The sequence below is a fragment of the Neophocaena asiaeorientalis genome, unplaced genomic scaffold (assembly GCF_003031525.2).
Source record: "Neophocaena asiaeorientalis asiaeorientalis breed wild unplaced genomic scaffold, Neophocaena_asiaeorientalis_V1.1 scaffold433, whole genome shotgun sequence".
Taxonomy (NCBI): Eukaryota; Metazoa; Chordata; class Mammalia; order Artiodactyla; family Phocoenidae; genus Neophocaena; species Neophocaena asiaeorientalis.
The window spans coordinates 155,376-168,268 of record NW_020175040.1 but is presented as its reverse complement, the minus strand read 5'-3'; positions in this window follow the sequence as shown (position 1 = coordinate 168,268).

The following is a 12,893-nucleotide window of genomic DNA, read 5'->3' as shown; positions in this document are numbered from 1 at the left end:
CGTCCTCCTCTCTGAAAATAAAAACCGACGTCCAGTCCCCGGAAAGGCGGCCAGGTGGCGGTTTGGGGGTCCTCCTGCTGGCTGAATTCTGAGTTAAGCTCCTGAGGAGATTCTTAGGACATAAGAGGAAGCCAGAGGGACTTTGAGAGGCCACACCTCAACCTCATTTGATGGAGGGAAACTGAGACCCCGAGAGACCCCGGGAGGCCCCAAGAGAGTCTCGGGCAAGCCTGGGGCAGGGTCTGGGTCATTTGATGAATGAGGATGTGCAGGGCAGAGCCTACCCGCCCTGAGGACCAAACCCTAGGTGTGCAGACCCCCCACCCGGAGTCAGAGGAAGGGGCTTCGAGGACATGGCGGGAAGAGGTCGGTTGCCTGGGGCCTCAGAAGGAGGCCAGGGAGCAGCTGAGACCAGGTCCCACTCTTCCCCCTGCCACTTGGGGGGGGCGGCTGGGGGTAGGGTCCTCCCCGGGGTCCCCAGAGGAGGCCTGGCCGAGGCATTCGGATTCATGAAGACGGGCCTGCTCAACCACTTCAGTGTGGCCATGGCAGATGCGCCCTCTACGAGCCTCAGTTTCTCCATCTGTACAACAGGAGTAATAACTGTCCCTGTCCCGCTAATGACGACGGGGCCATCCCCGTTGAGGGGTCTCGCCGGCTGAGCACCCATGCCTCACCTGGCCAGTCCTCGGGGCAGCCCTGGGTGGCGAGGACCGCACTTAGAGATGACGAATCAGAGGCCATTTTCGAGCGACGTGTCCACCTTTGCACAGCAAGGACGCTGCCCGTTGCAGTTAGGACACAGGCTGTCAGTCTCCACGCGCAAACTCTTGAACGCTGTGCTACATCACCCACCTGCCTTTTGCCCACGGAAACAAAGGGAGCATTGGGTGTGCACAGGCTAGCCGCGCACCGGCGCAAAGCAGCGCCCACAGCCGCGGTCAGTATCAGCAGCACCGTGGATACGGTGACTCTCGCTTGCGGAGCGAGCCCTGTGGCTGCAGGTGTGTGGAGTCGCCCCAGCAGACATTGGGTAAGAAAGTGTGGCCTGGACAGAGAAGGGTTGTCTCTTCTTTCTTCTAGGATGTCATCGTCAGTCCCTCTAGAGCCCAGTGCCGAGCCCGAATGAATGTCCCCACCCCGAGCCGGGGTGCGAGCTGCGCCCCCATGCTTGTGTCATTGTCCCCTCTCGTAGGCATTGCCATCTTCCCCATCGTGGGTGACCTTCTGCAGAGGGGAGTGCCCGCCCCTTGGGGTGCCTTCTTGCCAAATGCACACACTTCTATTTTTCAGCAAACTTGTTCAAAGTTAAGACATTCATACAGAAAAGGGCAGAAATGACACTGGGAGAGTTGTGTGAACTTTCACAACCTGAGCACACCTATGTCTCTCCAGTCAGGAAGCAGAATATAATGGGTGTTGCAGAAGCCCAATGGGGGCAGCTCTCCTGACTTCCGCCACCTGAGTCCGTGAGGCTGTGCTTGAACTTCCTACCAATGGGACGTGTGCCAAGTTCCCCTTTAGCCTCCTTTGCCCAGCAGCACATCTGTGAGATCCATCCAGGTTGGTGTAGAGCCATCCCAGCCGCTGTCTGGAGTCCTCCGCACAACCTGCTCACGGTCTTCTGCCGTTGGGCGTGGGTGTTTCCAGTTTGGACCCGGTACAGACAGCTCTGTGCATTCTCGAAGCCCACCTTCAGTGATCACAGCACACGTCTCTGCTGGGTGAATAGCTGGGGGGCAGCTGCCGGTCCCGTGTGCGTGGACACTCAGCTGTGGTAGATTCTGCCAATGGTTTCCAAAGTGCCCACCCCATTTTGCACCCCCATTGGCGTGTATGAGACTCCAGCCACTCCACATCCTCGCCAGCGTGGTGCCCACTGTCTTCCTCTTTGTAGCCACCGTGATGGCCGTACCTGGGTGTGCGATTCTTGTAAATGACACTGCTGTACAGTTCTCATTTCATCTCTTACTTCCCCCCGTGCTGCCCCTGCGTCCCTCCTAAGAGCTGGAAGCAACAGCTCCCATTCGCTAAACACTTTGTATACACACCAGGTACTAGAGCTTAATTCTACCTCTATGATCTCATGTAATCCTCACAGCCACCCCGATGAGGGAAGTTCCATTTTACAGATAAGGAAACTGAGGCACAGTTCATCATTTTAGTTGGCAGGAGGAGAGGGCCTCAAGATAAAAACCTTCAGCGTGTCTTTGGGCGTTCTGAGCCGACCCCTCCTTTGCCTAAAATGTGTCTGAGGGACGGAGAGGGCCCTCTGTGCCTGCACTGAATGCCCTGATTCTGGGAAAATCCCAGTCCTTCCCAGGCCTTTTACAGTCTTCCCAGCTATAAAATGACTGTGTCCAGCTTGGGGCACAAACAAACATGTGTTTGCTGCATTAACTGACATTCACCACCTTGTGTGGAGCCCCTGCAGCATGCCAGGTGGTCTTCACCTATTATCTCATTTAATCCTCACAAAAGTCCCTCCAAGCTCTACGCAAAAGTCTCCCAGGGCTTCCCTGGTGGCGCAGTGGTTGAGAGTCCGCCTGCCAATGCAGGGGACACGGGTTCGTGCCCCGGTCCGGGAAGATCCCACATGCCGCGGAGCGGCTAGTCCCGTGAGCCATGGCCGCTGAGCCTGCGCGTCCAGAGCCTGTGCTCCGCAGTGGGAGAGGCCGCAGCAGTGAGAGGCCTAAAAAAAAAAAAAAAAAAAAAAAAAAAAAGTCTCCCAGTTGTAGCCAAGGACTCTGGGGTCCAGAGAGGGGGACACACGTGGGCAAAGTCACACATCAGGAGACAAAGCTGGGATCTGAATTGACATGACTCACTGAGGTGCCTGATTCCCTCAAAGACCCTCTATTTGGGTTCTTGGCTCAGCTTTGCAGAAGCTACAGGACTGCTTAGGTGTTGGAGTGCATTTTAAAATTGTTCAAGAAAGATTATTCTTCTTTTTCCCCCCAGATTGAGAGGGAGCAAAATGTTAACCATAGAGTTACCATATGACCCAGCAATTCTACTCCTAGGCAGATACTCAAGAGAAATGAAAACGTATGTCCACACAGACTTGTACATGAGTGTTCATAGCAGCATTACTCATAATAGTAAAAAGTGGTTAAAAAACCAAATGTCCATCAACTGATGAACGGATAAACAGAATGCAGTTTATCCGTGTAATGGAATATTATTCAGCCATAAAAAGGAGTGTGGTGCTGACGCAGGTCACAGTGTGGATGAGGCCTGACCGTCATGCTCAGTGAAAGAAGCCAGTCACAAAAGGCCACACATTGTATGACTCCATTTATATGAAATACGCAGAATAGGTAAGTCTGTAGAGACAGAAAGTAGATGAGTGATTGCCTAGGGCTGGAGGGAGGGAGGGAGAGATGGGGAACGACTGCAAATGAGTGTAGGGTTTCTGTTCGCTTGATGAAATGCTCTGCAATTAGATTGAAGTGGTGGCTGCACAGCTCTAATTATGCTGAAAAACGCTGAACTGCGCATTTTAAGTGGACGAATTTTACGGCACGTGATTCTATCTCAATAAAGCTGCTTTTTTAAAAAACTAAAAGTAAGCGACTGAACGTGAAGTGTGCTGGACAGGACCCCCTCTCTGCACACTCGGCACGGCCTCTTCTGTTGGGCGCCAACTGTTTGGGGACATAACGAAGGGTCATCAGGATGAATTCGGGGTCCAGGCTCCGCTCGCCGTGGCCTCATTCGCAGGGAGCATTTTCGGCCACCTTCCTCCTTGTTTGTCTTCGTAGGCCCCAAACTGTCTCTTCTGGTTCATTCATTCTTTCAATTATTCATCAAGCATTTATTGAGCACCTACTGTGTACCAGGTTCTGTGCTGGTCGTGAGACAAATCATCAAGTCCCCAACCTCGAGAAGTGAACATTTTGTCAGGGAAACAGACCCAGGAAGGGCAAAGTGCGATCTGATGTGACACATCTGGTCGTACGTTTGATGAGCATTTCTTGGGCACCTACTACGTCTGGGCCTGTGTTGGGGGCGGGGCAATGGTGGTGAGAGAGAAGCAGCAGAGCCGTGACTGGTGCACAGACCACGGCCGCGCTGCCCAGGCTCAGGTCTCTGCTCTGCTGCTGACCAGCTGCATGACCCTCTCTGTAATGTGGGGGTGAAAATAGAATCTACGTTCTAGGGCTTTTGTGAAAATTCAGTGACTCCGTCCACGTGAGCTGCTTGGAGTTGGAACAGCCTGGTGTGTGTAGGGCAGTGATTGTCATTGCTGTTGCAGTTTCGCTAGATGTGAACAGTCTAAGAGAAGCAGTGCAGCTGTGGGTTCCAGCCTGAAGGAGGTGACAGCTCAGGTGTGCAACAGGCATAACAAGAGGAGGGGACAGCTTGGCCAGGGTGACTGTAGGGGCGAATACACAGAAGAGGTGGGGCGGGGAGGAGAGGGGAGGCGGGATCTGTGGACCCTGGGGCTCCCGGCTCTCTCTGCACTAGCTTTGTGTCTGCTTTGGGGGTGGGGGTGGCCTCTCCCTGCAGGCCCCCAGGGAACTTCACAGCCTGGAAGTTGGGGGAGGCCTCCAGAGCCAGACCCAGGGACGGAGCCACTGCTCGCCGTCCACAGGTATTGGCCTCACAGGTTTCCCTCACTCCATCTTCACCACCTCTAGGAGGTACACATGTCGTTATCCCCATTGTACAGAAGAGAAAACGGAGGCTCAGGGGAAGGAAGCACCTGGCCAGGGTCACTCAGCCAGTGAGCGGAGGTGCTGAGGTTCACACCCACATCTATGTCCCTGAACCCCACATCCTTAGCCACCAAAGCAGAGGCTGGAGCCTTGGGTGAGGGTCAGGGTTAATTAATCAGGTCTTGCATTAGAAGGGGGCTAGACCTCCCGTGAGCCCCAGGAAGCCCCTCCCCCTCCCTGGGCCTCAGTTTCCTTCTCTGCAAATGGAAGCAGCAACTGCAAACTCACCTAGCTGGTGGCCCGAGGTACGTGCGAAAGTGCCAAGCGCCACCCAAGCAACCAGGACAGACACCCTCTGCCTACGTGACCTCAGGCAAAGCCTCCTGCTCTCTGCGCCTCAGGTCTCTGATGGGGAGATGTGATTTCTAAGTCTCTCTCATCTGGAGCTTCCTGACAGCGTTCGCCTGGGTTTGAACTGGGGGGGCTGCTAAGATTGTTTCAGGGTTACGGTTTGTGGGTGAAGCATGCAGGTTGATTGGGCGTACAGTTGCCAGATTTAGGAAATAAAAATAAAAGATACTAACCTATCTGATGAACTTAGGGGCAGAACAGGAATAAAGATGCAGACATAGAGAATGGACTTGAGGACAGAGGGGAGGAGGAAGCGTAAGCTGGGATGAAGTGAGAGAGTGGCACTGACATATATGCACTACCAAATGTAAAATAGAGAGCTAGTGGGAAGCAGCCGCATTGCACAGGGAGATCAGCTCGGTGCTTTGTGACCACCTAGAGGGGTGGGATAGGGAGGGTGGGAGGGAGGCGCAAGAGGGAGGGGATATGGGGGTATATGTATACATATAGCTGATTCACTTTGTTATACAGTAGAAACTAACACAACATTGTAAAGCAATTATATTCCAATAAAGATGTTAAAAAAAATACTAACCTAAATTGGAATTTCAGATAAACAACAAATACTTTCTTAGTATAAATATGTCCCATGCACTATTTGGGACACACTAATACCAAAAAAATTTGCTTGTTTATCGGAAATTCCAATTTAACTGGGCGTCCTGTGTTTGACCTGCAACCTTAGCGGGAGTAGGTTAACCGTTTGCCTGCAAGACGCTGGTCTTGGTCTCTCTCGCCCGAAAAGCGTGGCCCTGGGAAGCCAGAGGTGGGTAGGAAGGTCAGAAGGAAAACGTATCTCCCCCCTCACCCCACCCCGCAAGCGTCCTCCCTGCTGTGTTCTTGTTTTGCAACTCACCCCTGCCTTTGGCTGAGCGGTGGCTGCATCAGCGCCCGCCGGAGAGATGTGATGTAAGACGAGCCTTTATCTGATGGGCAAGCTCAGAATGACTGTTCGGGTGTTTGCGGCAGGCTCCCGACCCCAAATTATCTGTGTCACCACTACCCCCTCCCCCGCTTGCTACTCCCCAACCATGACTGGAACCCAAAGCGCACCTGGGTTTGAGGCCGCCCTGCCTCCCAGGAAAGGCCGTGCCCCACGATCTGGCTTGCAGCTTGGCTGGGCTCCCAGAGCACGCCATGGGAAAGAGGCCCTTCTCTCCCTGGCCCCGTTTTCCCCACCTGTGAAATAGGATTGAATTCCTCTGACCACTCCTGCCTGGGGAGAGGATTTTCTAAGCCCCCCAGCACAGCCTGGTGTGCAGCACTCTGCTCCCTGACCATCTCCCTCTGTCCAGCCACTGCGCCCGCCCTGAGCTCCTCGAATGTGTCCTGCCCCAGGGCCGGCTGCATAATTTGGGAGAGTCCTGTTCAAAGGCGGGAATAAGGTATCACTAAAGGGACTAAGATATAAACTTTTCCATTCTTCCGCAGTCTCTCTCTCTCTGCCTCTGTCTCTCTCTTCACCCATCTCTTTCTCGACCCTACATGGTATTTTTTATTTGCTACTCAATCTTGCTTTCTCTTGGGCACAGAGAGACTCCTGGGGGACCCACACCCATACCTGGGGCCTCACCCTGCAACTCAGCGCTCATGCGCCCGCCAAGTCCCAGGTTCCCCTCCCGTGGGCTGCCTGACTGGTGCACCATGCCAAGAGTGGTTGACCAAGCATCTCCCCTTCCCAGGCTGCCACCTCAACCCTCAGGGTCTTGTACACTCCCTGCTGGGCAGTGTTCTCTACACTAGGTACATTGACCCCCTGTTGCAGTAGTCCCCCAGGTTCTTTCTGGTGCTGCCAGCTTGGGGCCAGAACACTGCTGCTTTGCCCTTCTCTGAGACACTGTGGGCTTGTGACCCTGACCCTCTCTGTGCCCGTGCCCAGGCCCTGGGGAAAAGGCATCAGCGGTCACTGCACGGGGCCTGGGGTGCAGGGTATGGGTTGTGGGCAGGACCTTTAATGTCCTGGGAGGTGACAGGAGGCTGCAAGTCCCCAATGCAAGCTCCACATTGGACTTCAGCAACACAGATTCAAAGATAAAATCGCTAGGAATTTCAAAGCAGCAACTGGGAGCTTTAAACCCCAAGCACGGAGCTCTTCTGTGCGACTGCACTGGTCGCACGACCATGAGGGCAGCCACGTCCTGCTCCCTCCTGCCTCACGGCCTTTGCAAGGGCTGTTCCCTCTGCCTGCAATGCTCTTCCTTCCCCTCCTTCCCCAGTGCACACCCACCCCTGCCCCACTTCCGTGGGAGGCCCGCGTCAGTCCCGCCCCCTGGACTCGAGGCTCCTGAGAGCAGGAACCAGGTTTCTGCTATTCAGCCACAGAGCACCCAGAGCACCCAGAGCCTGTCTCCCAGGAGGCGCTGGCTCAGTGCGGGGGTGGGGTGGGGGGCAGGAGAGGGATGAGTTACTGACTGAGTGAGTGGCCCAGGGCAGCAGGAGGAGGGTGTGTCCCAGGCAGCGGACGCAGCAGGGCAAAGCCTGGAAGGTGATGAGCCTGTGTGTCTGGCAGGGTGTTGCACCCTGGGTCCCTGGGCACGTGAAGGGCCGGTGGGTGAAGAGGCCAGCCGAGTTGGACTCTCAGGGGCCTTGAATGCCGGGCTGAGGACTCAGGCTGTGTCCCGGAGACAGCAGGTTCCCCAAAGGGATCCTAGCCGTGGCGGTGGCAGCTGTGCTGAGGGCAGGCTGGAGGCGGAGAGCCTGGGGGAGGCTGGTAGATCGACCAGACCCAGGGCAGTGAGCAGGGAGGAGAGCGCCGTTTAGCGCCGCCCCCAGTGCTGGCTCCCACCCGGCCTAATCCCTTTCTCTGGCACAGGTGAGATGAGGTGTTTAAGGGTCAAGTGGCAGCCGAGCCCCACGCTCCGGGATTACCACGCGCTCGTGTACTGCTCGGCCCCTGAGGGGGGTAGGCACACACACCAGACTGCAGCCACCTCTGAATCCCTCACCTGACCCAGCGTCCAGAGTCAGCTCTGAGTTTGAAAGCCACTCCACTCATGGAGTGAGAGCATCGGAGACCTTGAGGCCACAAAAAAGGGAGCCTGGAGAGAGGCGGGCAGATGTCCACCCAGGAGAGCAAGTGATGGTTCCAGGAGTTTTGAGGTTCAGAGTCCTGTCTCGGGTGGAAGGGCTGCCCTCTGAAAGCGGAGACATCCTTGACAGGCAGACGTGCTGGGAGAGAGGAGGGGCCGCAGAATGGCTGTGATTGTCACGCGAGGGCAGAGGTGATGGATCAGAGATCTCTGAGTTTATCCAACCACCTCAGGTCCTCAAGGAAGAGATCCTGACAAAGGGAGAAATACCGGGCGGGAGTGGACACCATGGGCTAGAGCATCCTGGTGTCCACTGAGGGGCACAGCTGACCGTGCCGTCCTCCCCGCCCAGCTGGTGCCCAGGAGGAACCGGGGGCACCTTGCCCAACGCTGGGGAGAGCGAGGTGGTCAGTGCAGCAAGTGCGTAGGATAGCTTGTTAAGTAAGAGTTAGTTTAATAAGCACACGCCTGTGATGGGGCCGCAGGAGAGAGACCATCAGATATGGCTTCTGCCCTCAGGGGGCTTCTGCTCCTAATGCCAGGGAGTTAGTCTCCAGGCCAAAGAGGTCACTGTCTTGAGAGAGAAGTCCACACTTGGGGAGTCAGAGGAGGGAGGCCTGGAGCCAGGGATGCCCAGGGCCGATCCTGGGCTCTGCTGTGAGCAAAGGGAGACCTCCTGGCCTCCGTGTCCCCCAGCGTTACTAGAGCAGGGGTTCAGCCTGGAGGGAGCACTGGCGCCCCAGGGGCTTCTTAACGCCCTGGTCACGGCCCCACCCCCAGGGCACTGACTCCGAGGGGTAGGCGGACCCAGGAAGGAGCATTTCCAGCAAGTTCCAGATGCTGCAGGTGGTGGTCCCAGGACCCCACTTTGAGAGCAATAGACTGGAGTAATGATTTTCGAGCCTTGTTTTAACCCCATAACCTGTCTTCCTGACCTCCTATGGGGGCGCAATGGGAAGCGCTGAGAGTATCACCCCTTAGCTGGCATGTTAACTGCCGCTGTGTGTTCTTCCTCCTCCGTCCCAAGAACATGGGCTGAAGCAGCCCCAGGTCAGGCACGAGGACATCAACAGGGTGCAGATGTGCAGACCCACAAGGTGCCCTCTCCGGGCCTCCATTTCCCTATCTGTGAAATGGGTTGTTACCGTGAGCGAGTGAGAAGCAAGTGGCCGCCTTGGGGTTGCAAGCAGCATATGTGTTGTCAGGACCGCTCCCTACATCCTTGGGCAACTGCGTTAGCTTCTGCTGCTTATAGCCAAGAATCCAGCAGCACTCGGCACTCCAGTGCTATTTCGGCCCCCAGGATCCCTGCCCTCTGGCTTTGGGACAGGCTGGAGAATCCTCCCAGAGCAGTGGCTGCCTGGGCTTTGCTTATTTCTCTGCCCACCCCTTACAAAGCCCCTCGGGCAGGGGCTGTACAGCGTGTGTGTGGGGGGAGTGTTCGGTGTTCTGTTACTGAATTCTTCCCGAAGAAAGAACCCACTGTGTCGGCAATGCCTGGAGGCTGCTAGCACAGGAGGGTCAACCCCCTTTCCCCTCCTGCTGACTGGTTGCTGAGGGGAGAGAGTTCCGGGGCCTTAGTTTTCTTTTCCCAAGGTCTCCTTCCTCCAGGGAGCAGCTACCAAGAAGTCACAACGGTTCCTGATGCCCACATCCTGTACTTGGCATTTGAGGCCCCTGGAATCCCATTCCCCCTCTTTCCTCTCTCTCATCCCTGCTCCTCAAGCCCAGCAGGGCTTCCACGAGCCAAAGCAGCCATGTCTGCCACTCACACGCTTTCCTTCCCACCTCCTAGCCTTTTGGGACTGTGAATGTCCAGGAGGGAAGTGCTTGGGACAAACAAGGCAAGACGGTCTTCCTATTGCACTCTGTCCACACCATATCCAGGCCCCCGGCACTCCCAGATGGAGGGGGACAACAGACACAGAATGGAATAGAAATTCAGAGTCCAGCCAATCTAAGGGGGCCTTGGTCTAGGTCCTTGATTCACAGTCACATGACCTCCTCCTGGGCACAGGCTCTGTCCTCTGCTGCCCATTGCCTTGCTTCATGGAGTCTAGGGCCTGTTTTATGGAGGAAAGGTCAGGTCTTTGGGAAGCCTGAGGGACAGAGGCTTGGCAAGGAGAGGTGGCCGGGGGTGCGGGCACAGCATGATGTGTGGCCACCTGCCGGGTGGCCTTGGACAATCAACACCCCTCTCTGAGCCCAGTGTCCTCAACTGTAAAACCAGGCTTACAATGCTGTCCTTTTAGGGGCATCAGTAAATGGCAGATAGTTTTATCACGAGGTTTAACCATTAGCCCACGGCAGATGGAGGGTCCAGGGTCCTGCAGCCCAGTGCCCTGTGCTCCCCACATGCTCAGGATGTGAGACTCTGGGCCCGACAGAGAGGAGAGGTGCCCTCCCAGGCCCCGAGACCACCCAGGGAGTGAAGGTACAGCAGTGCTGGGCTGACCTCTCGCCTTCTGGAGCCATCAGGAAAGGCCCTTCTGAGGAGGTGATCTTTGGACTGAGACAGAAAGACGGGGAGGGACCAAGATCTGGGAAGAGCATTCCAGGCAGAGGGAACAGCCAGTGTAAGGGCCCTGAAGTGGGAGCCAGTGGGATGTTTCCCTAGGCCAACGGGGCAATGGTAGGAGAGGAGGTCAGGGAGCCCTGCACGCGCGGGCAGGTCATGCAGATGTGTGAGTGAAGCAGATGTAGGTCTAGAGAGGTCACATGAGCCACCCAGGCTCACACAGCAAACTCTGGAATGCAAGGCTGTGGTGGGAGCCGTGCAAGGCTGGGCTGGGTCCTCAGAGCCGCCCTCGGGGTCCCTGCAGACTGGGCCCAGTGGAGGAGGCTGATGCCCATGGCCAGAGGATGTCAGGGTCCGAGGCGTGATCCCACAATGCCCTGCTCATCTAAGGCAGGGAACCCGGATCAGACCCCGGCAAGATGCAGCCTTGGGATGGTGGCCAGAGCAGGGAGCAGAGCCCAGATCCCAGGGATTGGCAGGACAGAAGCATCAAAAGGGCCAGCTGCACTTTTGGTCCAGGGACTGGGTTCCAGGTATTTCCATGTAACACGTGGCGTGTCAGCAAGATGTGCTTCTGGGACAGAGCAAGGTCTGCTGTGCCTGGGAGAAGGCATGTGGCCTTACACCCACCACCTACTCACTCACCACTCATTCATTCATTCTTATTCATTCATTCACATATTCACTCACTTACTCATTCATTAAAAAAGTTTAATGGAGAGCGGTCCGGAGTCAGATCCCATTTATAGCCACAGAGCCTCAGATCCCATCAAGGCCCTTACCAAAAAAAAAAAATTCCCAAGAGAGACTTGGCCCCAGGAAAGGGTCCCCGGAGGTGATAATGACGTCTGAACTAAGGCTGCAGAAGGTCTTTTGGAGAAAAGGAAAAAGCATTCCGGGCACTGGTTACTGACTGCAAAGGTGCAGAACTGTGCACCAGAGTCGTGTTAGTGGCGGGGCCTGGGGAATGACAGCATTACAGGGGGCAGGGGTGTGTGGAGGAGAGGGACGGGGAGACGGGTGTGACAGGCCTGCGGGGACTTTGTTCCCTGGCCCCTGCAGGGCCACCGAGGAAGCCAGTGTTATGGCTCCCTGACTGATGGCCCAGCTGGCCGGAGCCCCTGGGAGCCTCACCCCCTTCGGCAGCCCTGCCGCTTCTGTCTTTCCCTCCCGCCCTCCCGTGAGCTCCAAGGCTGGGCCCACGTGTGTCCCCCTGCTCACCCTGAGTTAGGGTTTCGCTGTGGGGCTGGCTGCAGCCACCCATTTGCTGGAAGGAGACGTGGAGGCCCGAGGTGCTCAGCGCTCTCCTACCCATCCTTCCACAGCAGAACTAGGGACGGTCCTGTACTTGGGTCATTAAATATGCACTGAACAGGGGCTGGGCCCCTCGAGGGGCTCAGTACCTGCAGACAGCGTCAAGACGACAAGACAGGGTTCATCCTCTCCCCGGTTTATAGTTCACGTGAGGAAAGAACATGCTGAGGACCTCCCTCATCAACACAGAGGCTTTGCCTTCAAAGTCCTCACGTTTTCTTACTGAGCCCCTCGTGTTCCTTTCCCAGTTCAGCCGGGTCTCACCCCGGCTGCAGTGTTAGCTGAAAAAGAGGATGGCAGCTGTAAACCAAGCATTCACTTGAAAAGTAAGGGCTTTAGCTGGAAACAAATGTTAATCTTGGTGATCAATTTATAATGTATAATTGTCGAATCACTATGTTGTGCCCCTGAAACTAATATGATATTGTATGTCAACTATGCTTCAAATTTTTTTTTTTTTTTTGCGGTACACGGGCCTCTCATTGCTGTGGGCTCTCCCGTTGCGGAGCACAGGCTCCACACGCGCAGGTTCAGTGGCCATGGCTCACGGGCCCAGCCGCTCCACGGCATGTGGGATCTTCCCGGACCAGGGCACGAACCCGCGTCCCCTGCATCGGCAGGCGGACTCTCAACCACTGCGCCACCAGGGAAGAAGCCCTGCTTCAATTTTTAAAATAAGAAAAAAAAAAAAAAGACGTTAGTTGCTAATTAAAACATTTGCTAAAAAGCCAGGAGTTAGCTACCATCAAGGTGTGAGCCCATTTTCAAGATCTTGGCTAAAAGTTAGGGTTGGCTAATAACTAAATATTAGCTGATAACTAAGGTGTTGGCTGAAACACTAAGCAGTTAATAGATAACTAAGGTGATAGTTGATAACTAGGATGTTAATTAGAGACTAAGGTTTCTATAACTCGATAATGAAATGACTACCCAATTAGCATAAACTCTAAGAGATATTTA